The sequence below is a fragment of the Medicago sativa genome, chromosome 5 (assembly GCF_051527215.1).
Source record: "Medicago sativa cultivar Bolivia chromosome 5, Bolivia_mono, whole genome shotgun sequence".
NCBI lineage: Eukaryota > Viridiplantae > Streptophyta > Magnoliopsida > Fabales > Fabaceae > Medicago > Medicago sativa.
The window spans coordinates 29,076,898-29,095,392 of record NC_140753.1 but is presented as its reverse complement, the minus strand read 5'-3'; the positions used below and the strand labels follow the sequence as shown (position 1 = coordinate 29,095,392).

Sequence of the window (18,495 nt, the reverse complement as noted above, 5' to 3'; positions counted from 1 at the left end):
AACCTCGTTCAAGTGAAAATATTTTTTTTTTGGCAATAAGAAGAGGGGGGATATACTTTCATTTTACTATGGTAAATTTACTAAGTTTGACAAATACCAGAGATGGACTGGTTTTAGAAAAATGAAAGCTGGAAATGCATTTATGGATAAAGAACATTCAATTAGCCAAGGTGTTTCTTATTGTCGACAAATCTTTTCACTTGAACCAAGTTCTTCCTAAATATATACAAGTTAAGGACTAAACCAGCCTCTTCGTGTTCAATATAGGCTTTACTTATAGAAGATTATGTTTTGACTGGAACAGCCTTTGTTCGGCTCGAAACACTTGTTGAGAGAGTAGGAATTGGTAAAGGAAAACAAGATATTACTGGCCTCTCTGTTGATTTTTTAAAATCTACTCAAGTGATTCCAGTTCGTCCAAAGATTCCAAAGGGAAGAGTGTGTACAATGCTTACACATTCAGAAGTCATATGCACTCTATCCGGTGACTTCAAATAAAGTAAAACTTGAGCTACTAGTCTGTTTTGAGTTGCACATATACGAGGCCAACCGGCTTCCCAAAAGAGAACACTAGCTTCAATTTTATTAATCTAAGGTTACATGTTAGAAAAATTATTATCTCTGAATGTGTAAGCATTGTTTACAATTTTCCCACAAGTATTACTATGCGAATTGGAATGACTTGAGTGGATTTTACAGAATCAACAGGGTGTCCTATAAGATATGCTTTTAGCCCAACTAAACATTTTAGAGTCAAAACATAATCTTATATAAGAGAAACCTGAACTAAAATTGAAGTGGCTGGTTTAGTCCTTGGATTGTATATTTATGGGAAGAACTTCATTCAAGTGGAAAGATTTTTCGTCAAAAAGAAAAACATTGTTCCTGGGAAAATTCTTTGCCCGGAAATACATTTTATACTTTCATTTTCCTACAACCAACCCATCCCTGATATTTGTTAGACTTATGAAATTTTCCATAATAGAATGATAGTATATCCTTCATCTTCTTATTGCGGATAAATATTTTCACTTGAACGAGGTTTTCCCAAATATATACAATCCAAGGACTAAATAGCCTTCTCTATTTTAGTCCAGGTGTCACTTCTAGGAGATTATGCTTTGTCTCTAAATGCTTCACTTGGGCTGAAAGTACTTGTTGAGGGAGTGGGAATTGTTAAAGGGGAAACAGGATCTTTGAAGCTTCTTTGTTGATTTTGTAAATTCAACTTAAGTCGTTCCAGTTCGCCTAGATATACCGGTGGGAAAAGCCTATACAATGCTTACACCTTTAAAAATCATAAGCACACTATCAGGTGACTTCAGATCAAGTAAATCTTGAACCATTGATCTATTATGGCTTGCAAGTAATAATGGCCAAGTGGTTTCCCAATAGAGATCATTGACTCCACTCTTACTTAATCTGAAGTCCCATGTTAGAAAGCTTATTATTTATGAAGGTGCTTGCAAGCTTATCATTGACTTATGAAATTTTTTTGCACCTGCATGAATTTAAAATAAAATAAAATGAAAAAATAACACGTGGCACCTCACTTACGGTGCCACGTCAGCGTAGACCGAGTCAAAATTGGTCTTGGGGGCCAAAACTGCCACACGTGCAAAACTTAGGGGGCAGTTTTGTAGTTTTTTTCTTAGAGACCAAAATTGCAACTTTCGGAAAGTTAGGGGTCGAAAACTACTATTAAGCCATTTTTTATAACACATATTTACATTTATTATCTTGTTATCTACTAATATGTTTTGTGAGAATGTTTCAGTGAGAATGTTCTCGAGAACGTTCTGACCTCGCTAGCAAAGATAACAAAGCATCTTCATCAAAGCAAATGACAAATATGATCTTTTGATAAATGTCAAGAATGTGCAGAATCAAAGATCAAGAAATATTGTTATTCTCTTTGTCTCACCAAAAGAAGGATCAATGATCATAAGAATCAAGATCCTTTAAGGCATTAAAAGGCAAGAAATCAAGGCAAATCTAAAGTGTATTTCCACATGAACCTTAGAACTTTTTAAGGAATAAAATCAGCAGAAACCCTATGCATTTTTTCGATCCATTAGTAAAAGACTCGTGTATTCGCACGGGTCATGTAACATTGCGATAATTATATAAATAATAATTAGATCGTTAATATTGTATAATATTTATAGATATTAAAGGAAAATTAGGAGTATTGATGTAATGTTTCTGTTAACTATTATTCTCTTATATAGACAAAAAATTGCTAAATAGTTGCGTCACACCAATTATGGATTTTATTTGCTTATGTATGTGAAAACAACTTTTCATGTAGATATATGAGAAAGTTGATATGATACAATTTTAAAAACTCACTATTTTCAAAATCAAAATTAATGTAGTGTTTCTATTAAATAAATTTTTCTTTTATATGCAAAAGGCTAATCAATGTTTGCACCGCATCCGTTGCAGATTTTATTTACTTGTATTTGCATAAACAAATTTTTATATACATTTATGAGAAAGTCGATATGATAAAATTATATGAATAAAAAAAATTTTATATACATATTTGAGAAAGTCGATATGATAAAATTTTATGTACTTATTTATATCAACATTAATGTAGTGTGTCTATTAAATATTTTTTTTAATATTTAAACCGCACTCATTGAAGATTTTATATGCTTATATATGCATAGGAAAAAATTCGATATGATAATATTTTGAAAACTCAAATCTATTTTCAAAATATAACCATTCAATGGTTGCAATGCTCCCGTTGTAGATTTTATAACCATTAATGTAATGTTTCTATCAGTTAAATTTTTATTTTATATGGAAAACATTGTTCAATATTTGCACCAAATGTTTATGTCTTGTGATGAACATTACATCAATTTTTTATATATTGTTAGTAGATATGACTATGAGCCGCAATTAATTTTTTAAAAAATAAATAAATTATTTTCATAGTTATCCTTTAAAATTGGTTATAGTTGTGAGAGCATTATCTATAATTAATTTTTAAAAAAAGTAATAAATTAAATTTTGTAAAATAACCATTATGCACATGAAATTAAGTAGATGTTTTAATAAGGAAGATTATGAAATTTTGTTCTACTTCGATTTTTATATATTGTTAGTAGATTAATTTTTATCCGGGGAAATTGATTACACTTGTGGTGAGCATTATCAGTAATTAATTTTTTAAAAAAGAAATAAATTAAATTTTCCAAAATGACCATTATGCACATAAAATTAAGTAGATCATGAGTTTTAATAAGGACGATTATGTAATTTTGCTGTACTTCGATTTTTATATATTGTTAGTAGATTAAATTTTTAAAAAGCATATAAATTAGTTTCAAGTTATCCGGGGAAATTGATTACACTTGTGATGAGCATTATCCATAATTAATTTTTTAGAAAAGAAATAAATTAAATTTTGCAAAATGACCATCATGCACATAAAATTAAGTAGATCATGAGTTTTAATAAGGACGATTATGAAATTTTGTTGTACTTCGATTTTTATATATTGTTAGTAGATTAAGGAATAAAGTGGAAAATATCTTCAAAGAATTGATCACAAGTGTTCCTTGGAAAATAACTTCAAACTTATTATTTCTGAATGTGTAAGCATTGTTTACATTTTTCACACAAGTATTACTATGCAAATTGGAATGACTTGAGTGGATTTACAGAATCAATAGGTTGTCCTATAAGATATTGTCCTATAACATTGCACTAACAAGGAAGAAAACAGATGGACAAAAAGATACAAAATTGGACGGTGACAATTCCTCTGCCGATCAGCCGTGCCATTGCTATCTCAAGGTAAAAACTCCAAATTGTTGTACTGACGTAATGAAATTTACCGTTGCGGACCTAAGTCTGGCAAGTGAAAAGACGAAAAATAGTATTCAGAATCTTACCATTTGGAGTTTTAACATCTTATACTTTGGAAATTGATTCTGATGACAAGAGTACTTAAGAGGAGGTGGAAACAAATGAATCAACGTCTGCAATTGGCACATGCTTTGATAGTGGGAAGAATGGTATTTCTGAAGCCGATAAATTCAAAATTATTAAGGGTGGCCCTATGAATAAGTGATAAGTGTTTAAAAGTGATATATTTCATATAGGAGTTTAGGCATTTTAGTGACTTGTTTTGCAAGATTCTCTATGGAAAACTCCAATTATTGTGTAAATATGTCATTTATGCTTTTAAACCTTATTCTACCCTTTTTGTGCAGGAAAATACAAGCAAGGAGCAAGAAACGTCAAAGTTCAAGATCCCACGCTATTAGCGTGTCCTACGCTATTAGCGTGATGAAGAAATGGCCAAGGTCAGAGAGATACGCCATTAGCGTACCTGGGGCGTAGGATCTGGAGCACTCTTGAAGGCTACGCTATTAGCGTATACTGCGCTATTAGCGTACATTGTCCAGAGAGCTACGCCATATGCGTACCTGGAGCGTAGCAACCATGAAGAACTACGCTATTGGCGTAACCTACGCTATTAGCGTAAATACTCCAGAGAGCTACGCTAATGGCGTGGCTGGAGCGTAGCATCAGGGCAGGGCCAACGTGGCACACTCCTATTGGCCAGAAAATAGGCCGCCTTACCACGCTATTAGCGTGAGTTGCGCTATTAGCGCAGGTGCATAAATGCAGGCCCATTTAAATAGCATTCTTCCGTCTCTCTAAGATATTCACTATTCCATTGAAACATTTTATACATTTCTAGAGAGAGGTTAGAGCTATTTCATAGAGAGAAACACAAAGCAAGTGATTAAGGAGTAGATTCAACCCTAGATTCATTGAGACATCAAGGATCTTGGCATGGAATCTTCATCTTTCCTTCATTCCTTGCATTAGTTTACATGTCTATATGTAACTATCACCTTCTTTGTAGTATTGAGGTAACTATCAAGCTATTATGTAATCTTTTGATCTTTTAATATATAAGGTTCTAGCTTAATGATTCAATATTGTTGTTATTCTTGCTTTTAATGCTTTCAAAGAGATTCAAGATGATTTGGACACAAACTCTTGAATCTAGAACTAGAATAACAATCTATCTTATGTTATATCACGTACTCTTGACAAGTTTGTAAACCTTTGATAATTACTTTTAATCAAGATTTTAATGCTTTCGGATACTTAATCAGGCTGGACACGGTCAATTAAGTTATCCGATCGACTTTGTTATCGTTTAAGGAATTTGGACACGAATGTTTAAACGCTAACTTGGAAATAACGATGTCGCTTTGGACACGAAGGATATTGTAGAAATGATTGTAATAATATTGGTTATAAAGCTAGAGTCTGTTAATCGATCGAGAGATTGCTGCTGTTATGCTTGCTCGTTATCTTATACCGCAAGCGAAATAGTTCGATCCCCTCTCGTTTTTACTTTAGTGTCAAATATGGATATAGTGTTACAAACAAACAAATTATATCCAAACCCTTAATGTGAACGATTGTGTAAATGCTTATGATTAAACGTAACTCCCTGTGGAAACGATCCTATATATACTCACGTGTACATAGTTAAATGATATGTAGGAAAAAAATCTTACATCAATAAGAAGTTTATTTGCTCTCTTTATTATATTTATTAGTCTGTTCTAAGAAATAAGGACACAAATTAGAAATTTATTTGTTCTCATTAAATGTAATAATTGACTATAATTTCCCATATAGTCTTGTAACCTCTATATATACACAGAAATAACAATGACAAAGCATCAAGGAATAATTTGTGAGAGCCTCTTGAGACTGGAATGGTTTGGAGAGCAAGCCTTTAAAAAGGAGTTTCCAAGGAGTAACATTGTATGTACTACTTTATTATCTCTCTTGTTAGACCAGAAAACGAACTTCTTTGATAACAAACGCCGAAGGTATGAAGTCTCAATCATTGTTGTGAAAATCCTGAATTAAATCCTAAAATCCAGGATTTTGTGACTTTCTTCACTTTCAACGACTTAGGTCCATAGTAGAATCCCAAAATAGACAAAGTCGATCGATTTTGATTGCGATTTTACGATTTCTTATAAACTAAGTCATTTATGACTGTACCATTTATAACATATATTTAATATTATTTCCTATATCGATTCTACAAAAGTCCTTGAGTAAAATCCTTCGACTTTGATTGCGATTTTATGAGTCTCGATTTTGCTATTCCCTTTCGACCTGAAGTAAAGTCCCGATTTTGACAACCGTAGTCTCAATCGCTAAAAAGAATGATATCTGATAACATAATTGAACCAGTCCCTACTACCAAAAAAAAAAAGAATTGTGTGTAGCCGTCCAAATCAAAATCTAGTGCAGTGTTCATTCAAGGGTAATTCCACCTCGGGAGTATATAACTCCTGAACAGGTTTTCCAACTCAGCCATTCTTTCACAGGGAAAGCATTTCAAAGTTTTCGGGTGAACACTTCCCACTACAAGAAAAACATTGATCAGGGACAGAATTTTCCGTCGCACAATAGTGTAAAAAGACTGAAATTGCGACAATTTTCTTTCATCGCAAATAGTGTTGTCGCGATTAGTTGGGGACAGAATTATTTCGTCCGTAACATATTTGGGACGGAATGTAATTATTTGTTTTTTAACACATATTTGTTTCTGTCCCAATGTTGTGACGGAGTTTGGGACAATATCTATACCTATTAATAAAGGCAATACTTGCTTTTTGGTGTAGCCTATTTTTACTTCCTAAAATACCCTCCTGATTCAGTGTTTTTAATCCATGTTAAGTACTTATCAAACCGGCAAGCCAATATAACCCAATCATGGCAGTTTATTATCAGTGTAGTTTTCTAAAAGAGATAGTGATATAACTGCTCTCTTCTAAAACACATCAGTTACAGAATGTATATCCTCTACCATTTCCTAGTTTGGGACAATATGGAATTAATGTAAATTTGATTTATTTTTTAAAATATCTTTTGAGACAGAATTATATAAAATATTCTGCCACAAATAAATTATATGCAATTTTTAATATTCTCCCAAAAATTTAATATATATTTATATTATGCATATTAACTTGTGTCTATCATCAAGTTCCAAATTTGATACTTCAAATCATTAGTAAACATAAATTGTTTCATCATTAATTTAGCACATAACCATCCAAAAATCAACAAATATCAAACTTTTTTCTCAACACCCAAAATAGTTTAAGTTTTAATAACTAGGAAGTGCCTACAAAATATCAAAAAATTTCCTTCATTCCTAAACCATCAATATTACTCTTCCACATCAGCACCAATATTTGCATTACTTCCACGAGTAGCATTATCAACAGAGTGATCATCTTCATCTAAATCCATTAAATCCAAATCTATATTTGCATGTTTAGCAAATGTGGCAATCATTTTGTTTTGACGAGCCATAATGGAATTGATTGTTTGTTGTTGCTCTGCAATTGTTTACCTTAATCCAGCCTCAACCTCTCCACTTATACCACGAGCAATATCAATATAATTTGAATATTTATTGGATTTAGATGTTGAGCCACGAGTGTGCATGCTTCCATCCAAACCAAGCCCATATACTCTACCCTTTGCATTTCTTCCTCAAACAGCTTCAATCATTAGTGTATCATAATCAATAGGCTTGGGTTGAGTGTCACTCTCATCATTACCAGCCCCATAAGGGGGAAAACTTGGACCTCTCACATCCATACTTTATTCATCAATTGGGGAAAAACTTGGACTTGCCACATCCATTACCATCTGCTCATATGATCTTAAGTTTTCTCTACAGTCATTTTGCCCAAAAACAGATGGTGGAGGTTGTGTTAAAGGAACCGATGCAGGTCTTTCTTCCCCATGTGATTTCCAATAAAAATAATTTGTCCTAAACCCTTTCTTATATAAGTGATCTCACACTTCATCTGGAGTTTCACTGTTTAGACAATCACTGTCAAGCACGGGCATCTAATTGTTCCTTCGTTCTTAAATTGATCTAATTGACAAGCATGTAAAATAAAAATTTCCACACCCTCATAAAAGGTATTTTCAGTCCCACTTCATCAGGGAGAACCCTATTGTACATCCATTCTCTATGTGCAGACACATCCATTGCCTAAACACCAAACACTTACACTACTTAAGATAATTAATTAATGATAAAGCTTTCAATATAAAACATTGTATGAGTCTATGAGAAAATAAAATGCGTGTATCATCAAATAAATTCTAGCAGAACCACACAAAAGACAAGACCAAACCTAAAAATATAAGTTTCACCAAAATATTTTACAATAATTCCCAATCTAAATATATATCAATTTTTTTTGGTACATAAAACAATTTAATCAAGGCAATGTTGGAAACATTTTTTTTTTTTTTTACAAAAGTAGACGCAAATGGTTTAGTTAATGTGTTTCATCTAAAGAGAAAGAAGTTTATTTATCTTTCAATGAAACATAGATTACTCTAAGTCTCTAAGGACCCAATGATCCTCAAGGGAAGAAAAAGAAAAGCTAGACAATGTGGAATTGATGAAGAAAAATTAAGAAATTTACCATAACAACTCTTGTGAACATAGAGCTTGTATATGAGGAAAATAAGGCCAACAATTGGACCGTTTCAGAGGCTTTGAAGAAAAAATTTGATTCTCTGATAGTAAACGTTAGAGCCACCAAAGCACAAAAAGCAAGCATTATTCCCAAAAAGATCTTCACTTTCATTGATCTCTTCCCCAACCATTCAAACATAACATTCATTGGTGAATCCCTCTTTGATCCCATTTTGTATCCAAAAATAAAAATTCCACTACCTAATATGGGTATTTTTGCTTAAGTTTGTAGTTGTGCTCACACAAAATTTTACAGTGGTTATAAACTATAATTTTAGAATCCAAGTAACTTTTTTTTTTTTTTTTGGTCAAGAGAATCCAAGTAACTTATCTTATGTATTTGTAAAAGGTTACATAAGATAACAAACCCACTAACCAGACTCAAATTTTCAACAAACTCTTTTACCAAAAATCAAAATTTCAACAAACCCATTTCATTAAAAGCCATAAAATTAAACAAAAGCAACAAGTTAACAAAAATAAAATAGAACAACAAAGAGCAAGCAGTATCCGGACTCAAAGAAAAGAACTAGTTAACTGTAGTTTGTTTTCATCAAATTAAAAAATTAGTTTAGGGAGGGATCAATTTCAGAAGTATGAATTCCATCTTCAGATTGAAAGAGAGAGATGGAGAGAGCGTTAGTTTAGGGATTGGGTTTTTGTTTTATGTTTTTGTTACTGGGATTGGGTTTTTTAATTATCTCACAATATATTATTATTTTTAAGGAAAATCATAATAAATAATAATATTAAAAATAAAAATGATAAAAAAATATAATAGTGGCTTAATACATAAAAGATCCATCCCAGTCCACTACAAATTTTGTTGTTGGGCCCAACGATCGAACCTGTTTGATGGAGTATCTATCTATTAACCTAACCCTTTTTTTTTTTTTGAATAAACCTAACCCTATATATTTGAAAACCTGTTTATAATAATCCCTTGCTCAATTAGCGCCGTTCGTCTTCCTCCCTTGTTCAATCCTCCTTCTTCTGTCTAATTTCAAGTTCAAATGATGAGGAATGAACTCTTTATGCTAGCAAGATATTCAAGACGTTCAAGTACTTCTAGCATCTTTGATTCAATTTCTTTGTCAAATGAACTGAAAGAAGCATTGAAGAAATTCCATATCTTGCTAGGACTAGATTGAGATCCAAACTTCAAGATCGCATCTAGAGACTTCAATATCGATGGTTTCTAAGAGATCCTCAGCATCTGACACAGCATCTTTAACGGCATCAAGCCACGCTTTCACGTGTTAATTTCTGATCTGCTTTTGTTCTGCATCGTCGATAACAAGATTGATGGATAGAAGCATGATGCTGAGTTTCTCCAGCAGCTTCTCGGTGAATTAAGTTTCTTCGTTGAAAGTAGTCCACAACTTCACAACAACAAGAGGGGTATCTCACAATTTTATTTTATTCTTATTTTTTATTTTTTTAATAATTTGTTTTCTTTTGATATGAAATCAAATAACTACAGGTATTAAAAGATGAACTTACATCATGTGTAATTCTCTATTTTGTATGTTTTTCTGACAAAATAATTGTTCTCCTACTAACTCATTTTTGTTTGATTTGAATATTTGCAGAAAGCGCACATTCAGATCATGGTGAGTTTCATTTTCAATGCTTGTTTTTCACATGGGTTCTTATGATATAGTTAGATTATCTTGAAATATTGTTATAGCATGAGTCCAAATTGTCCGATCGCTGTAATGCCTTTCATTAATTGCGTGATGGATCGATGTATGGAAGAAAAAAAAATCATTTTCACATTTAAGAATCTAACATAGTAGGTTGATTGAATTCAACAACACTCTTAATTTCACAATTTATATAAATTCCTTCTAAATAGGTTACCAATTTATATAAATTCCTTGTAAACAGGTTACCAAGACAGTGAACTGCAAAATTTCTACCAAGCTTAAGGAGGCAACAGTCAGTGACTTAAGTTCTTAGTATATAAACATGAAGGACCTGAGGTAAGACACTGCTCTTGTGTTTTTTCAGCATAGCTTATTTATTCTTTTTTCTCAAGCTTTTCATATTTGGGTTCTGGTGTATATTTTTCTATGTATGTGTTGGGTCATTAACTTTTGGAGGAAAACTTGCATGGTATCATAGCTCTAAAGTTAAAGTCTAGTTTTAGTACTAAGTTTTGGAGTGCCATCTTCAGCACTAACCATTACCTTTGGTAAAGTTTCAACATATGTTTTAACATTAAAAATATAAGGATTATCTTCCCTTTTTATTAGTGGAAGTAGAATTTAGGAATCCTGGACGTGAATCTCTAGGTGACCACAATAGAAAATATAATGCATAATTTGAGGTGATGACACAATAACACAAACTAGTCCTAGTAAATTGATATACTTAAAAGCTCATTCAAAAAATAGAGAAAAAAAATTAAAATACCAACGTGTGTGTTTAGGTGAACGGTGAGATTGAAAAATCACGGTGAGCTATTGTGATTTGATGAAACTACAAAGTGCAGCTCTTGCTAAATTCTGTAATTTTCTTTGATATCACTTCTCATCCATACACAATTACAACTGAATTAGCCTTTCAGAAGCAAATTCACATTCCATAATGAACGATGAAACTAATCTCCTCAGTAGAAAAACTTAATGGCTCGAACTCCTTTTTGTTTAATTAATATTTAATAGTGAAATAAAATTCTAAAATTGATAGATTCCATCAATTAATGTTAATAATAAATATGACAGTATCATTAAGGGTCATAGATATAAAATCGCATATCATCTCAATTCTCAAACACTATACTAATATTCTATTATAGTTAAATAAAAGCAATGCATTCATCATATCCTTCGTAAATATGAAATATCAAAAGGATTTCATTTCTATTATTACCAAAGTTCCACCTTAAAATAACACTTTCTAGAAACAACCTTGGCATTCGTCTTTAGTTTATCCACTGTCAAATAACAGCCAACCTTAACGGTAATCTTCCAAGTTATAACAGACTCTAATTTTTACTAGGAAATACATTTTCTACTTTCATTTTCCTACAACCAACCCATCCCTGATATTTGTTAGACTTATGAAATTTTCCATAATAGAATGATAGTATATCCTTCATCTTCTTATTGAGGATAAATATTTTCACTTGAACGAGGTTTTCCCAAATATATACAATCCAAGGACTAAATAGCCTTCTCTATATTAGTCCAGGTGTCACTTCTAGAAGATTATGCTTTGTCTCTAAACGCGTCACTTGGGCTCAAAGTACTTGTTGAGGGAGTGGGAATTGGTAAAGGGGAAACAAGATCTTTCAAGCTTCTTTGTTGATTTTGTAAATTCAACTTAAGTCGTTCCAGTTCGCCTAGATATACCGGTGGGAAAAGCGTGTACAATGCTTACACCTTTAAAAATCATAAGCACACTATCAGGTGACTTCAGATCAAGTAAAACTTGAACCATTGATCTGTTATGGCTTGGAAGTACTAATGGCCATGCTGTTTCCCTAAAGAGATCATTGACTCCAAATTTACTTAATCTGAAGTCACATGTTAGAAAGCTTATTATTTATGAAGGTGTATGCATTTCAACGATTTTCCCACAAGTATTTCAATGTGAACCGGAACGACTTGAGTGGATTTTACATAATCAACAGAGAGGCCTGTTTTTTTTCCCTTTACTGATTCCTAATCCCTCAACAAGTGCTTTCATCCGAACTAAAGTTTTTAGAGTCAAAACATAATCTTCTATAAGGGAAGACGGAATATAAATTTGAAGAGGGCAGATTAGTCCTTGCATTGTATTTAATTGGGAAGAACCTCGTTCAAGTGTAAATATTTTTTTTTGGCAATAAGAAGAGGGGGGATATACTTTCATTTTATTATGGGCAATTTACCAAGTTTGACAAATACCAGAGATGGACTGACTTTAGAAAAATGAAAGCTGGAAATGCATTTATGGATAAAAAAACATTCAATGGGCCAAGGATTTTCTTATTGCCGACAAATCTTTTCACTTGAACTAAGTTCTTTCGAAATATATACAAGTTAAGGACTAAACCAGCCTCTTCACATTAAGTACAAGATTTACTTATAGAAGATTATGTTTTGACTCGAACAACCTTAGTTCGGCTTGAAACACTTGTTGAGGGAGTAGGAATTGGTAAAGGAAAACAAGATCTTACTGGCCTCTCTGTTGATTTTTTAAAATCTACTCAAGTCATTCCAGTTCGTCCAACTATTAGAAAGGGAATAGTGTGTACAATGCCTACACATTCAGAAGTCATATGCACTCTATCCGGTGACTTCAAATAAAGTAAAACTTTAGCTACTGGTCTGTTTTGAGTTGCACGTATACGAGGCCAACCGGCTTCCCAAAAGAGAACACTAGCTTCAATTTTATTAATCTGAGGTTACATGTGAGAAAAATTATTATTTCTGAATGTGTAAGCATTGTTTACAATTTTCCCACAAGTATTACTATGCGAATTGGAATGACTTGAGTGGATTTTACAGAATCAACAGGGTGTCCTATAAGATATTGTTTCCCTTTACCGATTCCTAATACCTCAACAAGTGATTTTAGCCCAACTAAAGATTTTAGAGTCAAAACATAATCTTATATAAGAGAAGCCTGAACTGAAATTGAAGAGGCCGGTTTAGTCCTTGGATTGTATATTTATGGGAAGAACTTCATTCAAGTGGAAAGATTTTTCGTCAAAAAGAAAAACATCGTTCCAGGGAAAATTCTTTGCCCGGAAATACATTTTATACTTTCATTTTCCTACAACCAACCCATCCCTGATATTTGTTAGACTTATGAAATTTTCCATAATAGAATGATAATATATCCTTCATCTTCTTATTGCGGAAAAATATTTTCACTTGAACGAGGTTTTCCCAAATATATACAATGCAAGGACAAAATAGCCTTCTCTATTTAAGTCCAGGTGTCACTTCTAGGAGATTATGCTTTGTCTCTAAATGCTTCACTTGGGCTCAAAGTACCTGTTGAGGGCGTGGGAGTTGGTAAAGGGGAAACAAGATCTTTGAAGCTTCTTTATTGATTTTGTAAATTCAACTTAAGTCGTTCCAGTTTGCCTAGATATATCGGTGGGAAAAGTGTCTACAATGCATACACCTTTAAAAATCATAAGCATCCTATCAGGTGACTTCAGATCAAGTAAAACTTGAACCATTGATCTGTTATGGCATGTAAGTACTAATGGCCAAGCGGTTTCCCTAAAGAGATCGTTGACTCCACTTTTACTTAATCTGAATTCACATGTTAGAAAGCTTATTATTTATGAAGGTGTATGCATTTCAACGATTTTCCCACAAGTATTTCAATGTGAACCGGAACGACTTGAGTGGATTTTACATAATCAACAGAGAGGCCTGTTTTTTTTCCCTTTACCGATTCCTAATCCCTCAACAAGTGCTTTCAGCCGAACTAAAGTTTTTAGAGTCAAAAAATAATCGTCTATAAGGGAAGACTGAACAGAAATTTGAAGAGGCCAGAATAGTCCATGCATTGTATTTAATTGGGAAGAACCTCGTTCAAGTGAAAAAAAAAATTTGGCAATAAGAAGAGGGGGGTATACTTTCATTTTATTATGGGAAATTTACTAAGTTTGACAAATACCAGAGATGGACTGGCTTTAGAAAAATGAAAGCAGGAAATGCATTTATGGATAAAGAACATTCAATGGGCCAAGGTTTTTCTTATTGCCGACAAATTTTTTCACTTGAACTAAGTTTTCTAAATGTATACAAGTTAAGGACTAAACCAGCCTCTTCATGTTCAGTACAGTACAGGCTTTACTTATAGAAGATTATGTTTTGACTGGAACAACCTTAGTTCGGCTCGAAACACTTGTTGAGGGAGTAGGAATTTGTAAAGGAAAACAAGATCTTACTGGCCTCTCTGTTGATTTTTTAAAATCTACTCAAGTCATTCCAGTTCGTCCAAAGATTCCAAAGGGGAGAGTGTGTACAATGCTTACACATTCAGAAGTCATATGCACTCTATCTAGTGACTTCAAATAAAGTAAAACTTGAGCTACTGGTCTGTTTTGAGTTGCACGTATACGAGGCCAACCGGCTTCCCAAAAGAGAACACTAGCTTCAATTTTATTAATCTGAGGTTACATGTTAGAAAAATTATTATTTCTGAATGTGTAAGCATTGTTTACAATTTTCCCACAAGTATTACTATGCGAATTGGAATGACTTGAGTGGATTTTACAGAATCAACAGGGTGTCCTATAAGATATTGTTTCCCTTTACCGATTCCTAATCCCTCAACAAGTGATTTTAGCCCTACTAAAGATTTTAGAGTCAAAACATAATCTTATATAAGAGAAGCCTGAACTGAAATTGAAGAGGCCGGTTTAGTCCTTGGATTGTATATTTATGGGAAGAACTTCATTCAAGTGGAAAGATTTTTTGTCAAAAAAAAAAAACATCGTTCCAGGGAAAATTCTTTGCCCGGAAATACATTTTATACTTTCATTTTCCTACAAACAACCCATCCCTGATATTTGTTAGACTTATGAAATTTTCCATAATAGAATGATAGTATATCCTTCATCTTCATATTGCGGATAAATATTTTCACTTGAACGAGGTTTTCCCAAATATATACAATCCAAGGACTAAATAGCATTCTCTATTTTAGTCCAGGTGTCACTTCTAGGAGATTATACTTTGTCTCTAATCGCTTCACTTGGGCTCAAAGTACGTGTTAAGGGAGTGGGAATTAGTAAAGGGGAAACAAGATCTTTGAAGCTTCTTTGTTGATTTTGTAAATTCAACTTAAGTCGTTCCAGTTTGCCTAGTTATGCCGGTGGGAAAAGCGTGTACAATTCTTACACCTTTAAAAATCATAAGCACAATATCAGGTGACTTCAGATCAAGTAAAACTTGAACCATTGATCTGTTATGGCTTATAAGTACTAATGGCCAAGCGGTTTCCCTAAAGAGGTCATTGACTCCACTTTTACTTAATCTGAAGTCACATGTAAGAAAGTTTATTATTTATGAAGGTGTATGCATTTCAACGATTTTCCCACAAGTATTTCAATGTGAACCGGAACGACTTGAGTGGATTTTACATAATCAACAGAGAGGCCTGTTTTTTTCTCTTTACAGATTCCTAATCCCTCAACAAGTGCTTTCAGCCGAACTAAAGTTTTTAGAGTCAAAACATAATCTTCTATAAGGGAAGACTGAACAAAAATTTGAAGAGGCCAGATTAGTCCATGCATTGTATTTAATTGGGAAGAACCTCGTTCAAGTGAAAATATTTTTTTTTTGCCAATAAGAAGAGGGGGATATACTTTCATTTTATTATGGGAAATTTACAAAGTTTGACAAATACCAGAGATGGACTGGTTTTAGAAAAATGAAAGCTGGAAATGCATTTATGGATAAAGAACATTCAATTAGCCAAGGTTTGTCTTAATGTCGACAAATCTTTTCACTTGAACCAAGTTCTTCCTAAATATATACAAGTTAAGGACTAAAACAGCCTCTTCATGTTCAATACAGGCTTTACTTATAGAAGATTATGTTTTGACTGGAACAGCCTTAGTTCGGCTCGAAACACTTGTTGAGAGAGTAGGAATTGGTAAAGGAAAACTAGATTTTACTGGCCTCTCTGTTGATTTTTTAAAATCTACTCAAGTGATTCCAGTTCGTCCAAAGATTCCAAAGGGAAGAGTGTATACAATGCTTACACATTCAGAAGTCATATGCACTCTATCCGGTGACTTCAAATAAAGTAAAACTTGAGCTACTAGTCTGTTTTGAGTTGCACATATACGAGGCCAACCGGCTTCCCAAAAGAGAACACTAGCTTCAATTTTATTAATCTAAGGTTACATGTTAGAAAAATTATTATCTCTGAATGTGTAAGCATTGTTTTCAATTTTCCCACAAGTATTACTATGCGAATTGGAATGACTTGAGTGGATTTTACAGAATCAACAGGGTGTCCTATAAGATATGCTTTTAGCCCAACTAAAGATTTTAGAGTCAAAACATAATCTTATATAAGAGAAACCTGAACTAAAATTGAAGACGCCGGTTTAGTCCTTGGATTGTATATTTATGGGAAGAACTTCATTCAAGTGGAAAGATTTTTCGTCAAAAAGAAAAACATTGTTCCTGGGAAAATTCTTTGCCCGGAAATACATTTTATACTTTCATTTTCCTACAACCAACCCATCCCTGATATTTGTTAGACTTATGAAATTTTCCATAATAGAATGATAGTATATCCTTCATCTTCTTATTGCGGATAAATATTTTCACTTGAACGAGGTTTTCCCAAATATATACAATCCAAGGACTAAATAGCCTTCTCTATTTTAGTCCAGGTGTCACTTCTAGGAGATTATGCTTTGTCTCTAAACGCTTCACTTGGGCTCAAAGTACTTGTTGAGGGAGTGGGAATTGGTAAAGGGGAAACAAGATCTTTGAAGCTTCTTTGTTGATTTTGTAAATTCAACTTAAGTCGTTCCAGTTTGCCAAGTTTTGCCGGTGGGAAAAGCGTGTACAATTCTTACACCTTTAAAAATCATAAGCATAATATCAGGTGACTTCAGATCAAGTAAAACTTGAACCATTGATCTGTTATGGCTTGTAAGTACTAATGGCCACGCGGTTTCCCTAAAGAGATCATTGACTCCACTTTTACTTAATCTGAAGTCACATGTTAGAAAGCTTATTATTTATGAAGGTGTATGCATTTCAACGATTTTCCCACAAGTATTTCAATGTGAACCGGAACGAATTGGGTGGATTTTACATAATCAACAGAGAGGCCTGTTTTTCCCATTTACCGATTCCTAATCCCTCAACAAGTGCTTTCAGTCGAACTAAAGTTTTTAGAGTCAAAACATAATCGTCTATAAGGGAAGACTGAACAGAAATTTGAAGAGGCCAGAATAGTCCATGCATTGTATTTAATTGGGAAGAACCTCGTTCAAGTGAAAAAAAAATTGTCAATAAGAAGAGGGGGGGTATACTTTCATTTTATTATGGGAAATTTACTAAGTTTGACAAATACCAGAGATGGACTGGCTTTAGAAAAATGAAAGCAGGAAATGCATTTATGGATAACGAACATTCAATGGGCCAAGTTTTTTCTTATTGCCGACAAATTTTTTCACTTGAACTAAGTTCTTCCTAAATGTATACAAGTTAAGGACTAAATCAGCCTCTTCATGTTCAGTACAGGCTTTACTTATAGAAGATTATGTTTTGACTGGAACAACCTTAGTTCGGCTCGAAACACTTGTTGAGGGAGTAGGAATTGGTAAAGGAAAACAAGATCTTACAGGCCTCTCTGTTGATTTTTTAAAATCTACTCAAGTCATTCCAGTTCGTCCAAAGATTCCAAAGGGGAGTGTGTACATTGCTTACACATCCAGAAGTCATATGCACTCTATCTGGTGACTTCAAATAAAGTAAAACTTGAGCTACTGGTCTGTTTTGAGTTGCACGTATACGAGGCCAACCGTCTTCCCAAAAGAGAACACTAGCTTCAATTTTATTAATCTGAGGTTACATGTTAGAAAAATTATTATTTCTGAATGTGTAAGAATTGTTTACAATTTTCCCACAAGTATTACTATGCGAATTGGAATGACTTGAGTGGATTTTACAGAATCAATAGGGTGTCCTATAAGATATTGTTTCCCTTTACCGATTCCTAATCCATCAACAAGTGATTTTGGCCCAACTAAAGATTTTAGAGTCAAAACATAATCTTATATAAGAGAAGCCTGAACTGAAATTGAAGAGGCCGGTTTAGTCCTTGGATTGTATATTTATGGGAAAAACTTCATTCAAGTGGAAAGATTTTTTGTCAAAAAAAAAAACATCGTTCCAGGGAAAATTCTTTGCCCGGAAATACATTTTATACTT

General features: G+C 33.2%; 1 long non-coding RNA gene and 1 pseudogene across 1 annotated transcript; both read left to right on the top strand.

The window, feature by feature from the left end:
• The first annotated feature begins 3,728 nt into the window (after positions 1-3,728).
• Positions 3,729-6,293, top strand: LOC146921590 (uncharacterized; annotated as a pseudogene).
• A 3,250-nt stretch (positions 6,294-9,543) lies between these two features.
• LOC146921589 (uncharacterized) lies at positions 9,544-10,756 on the top strand. Its single transcript, XR_015010784.1, has 3 exons — positions 9,544-9,979; positions 10,171-10,191; positions 10,469-10,756. It is a non-coding gene; the product is annotated as an uncharacterized LOC146921589 (long non-coding RNA).
• The last annotated feature ends 7,739 nt before the right edge of the window (positions 10,757-18,495 follow it).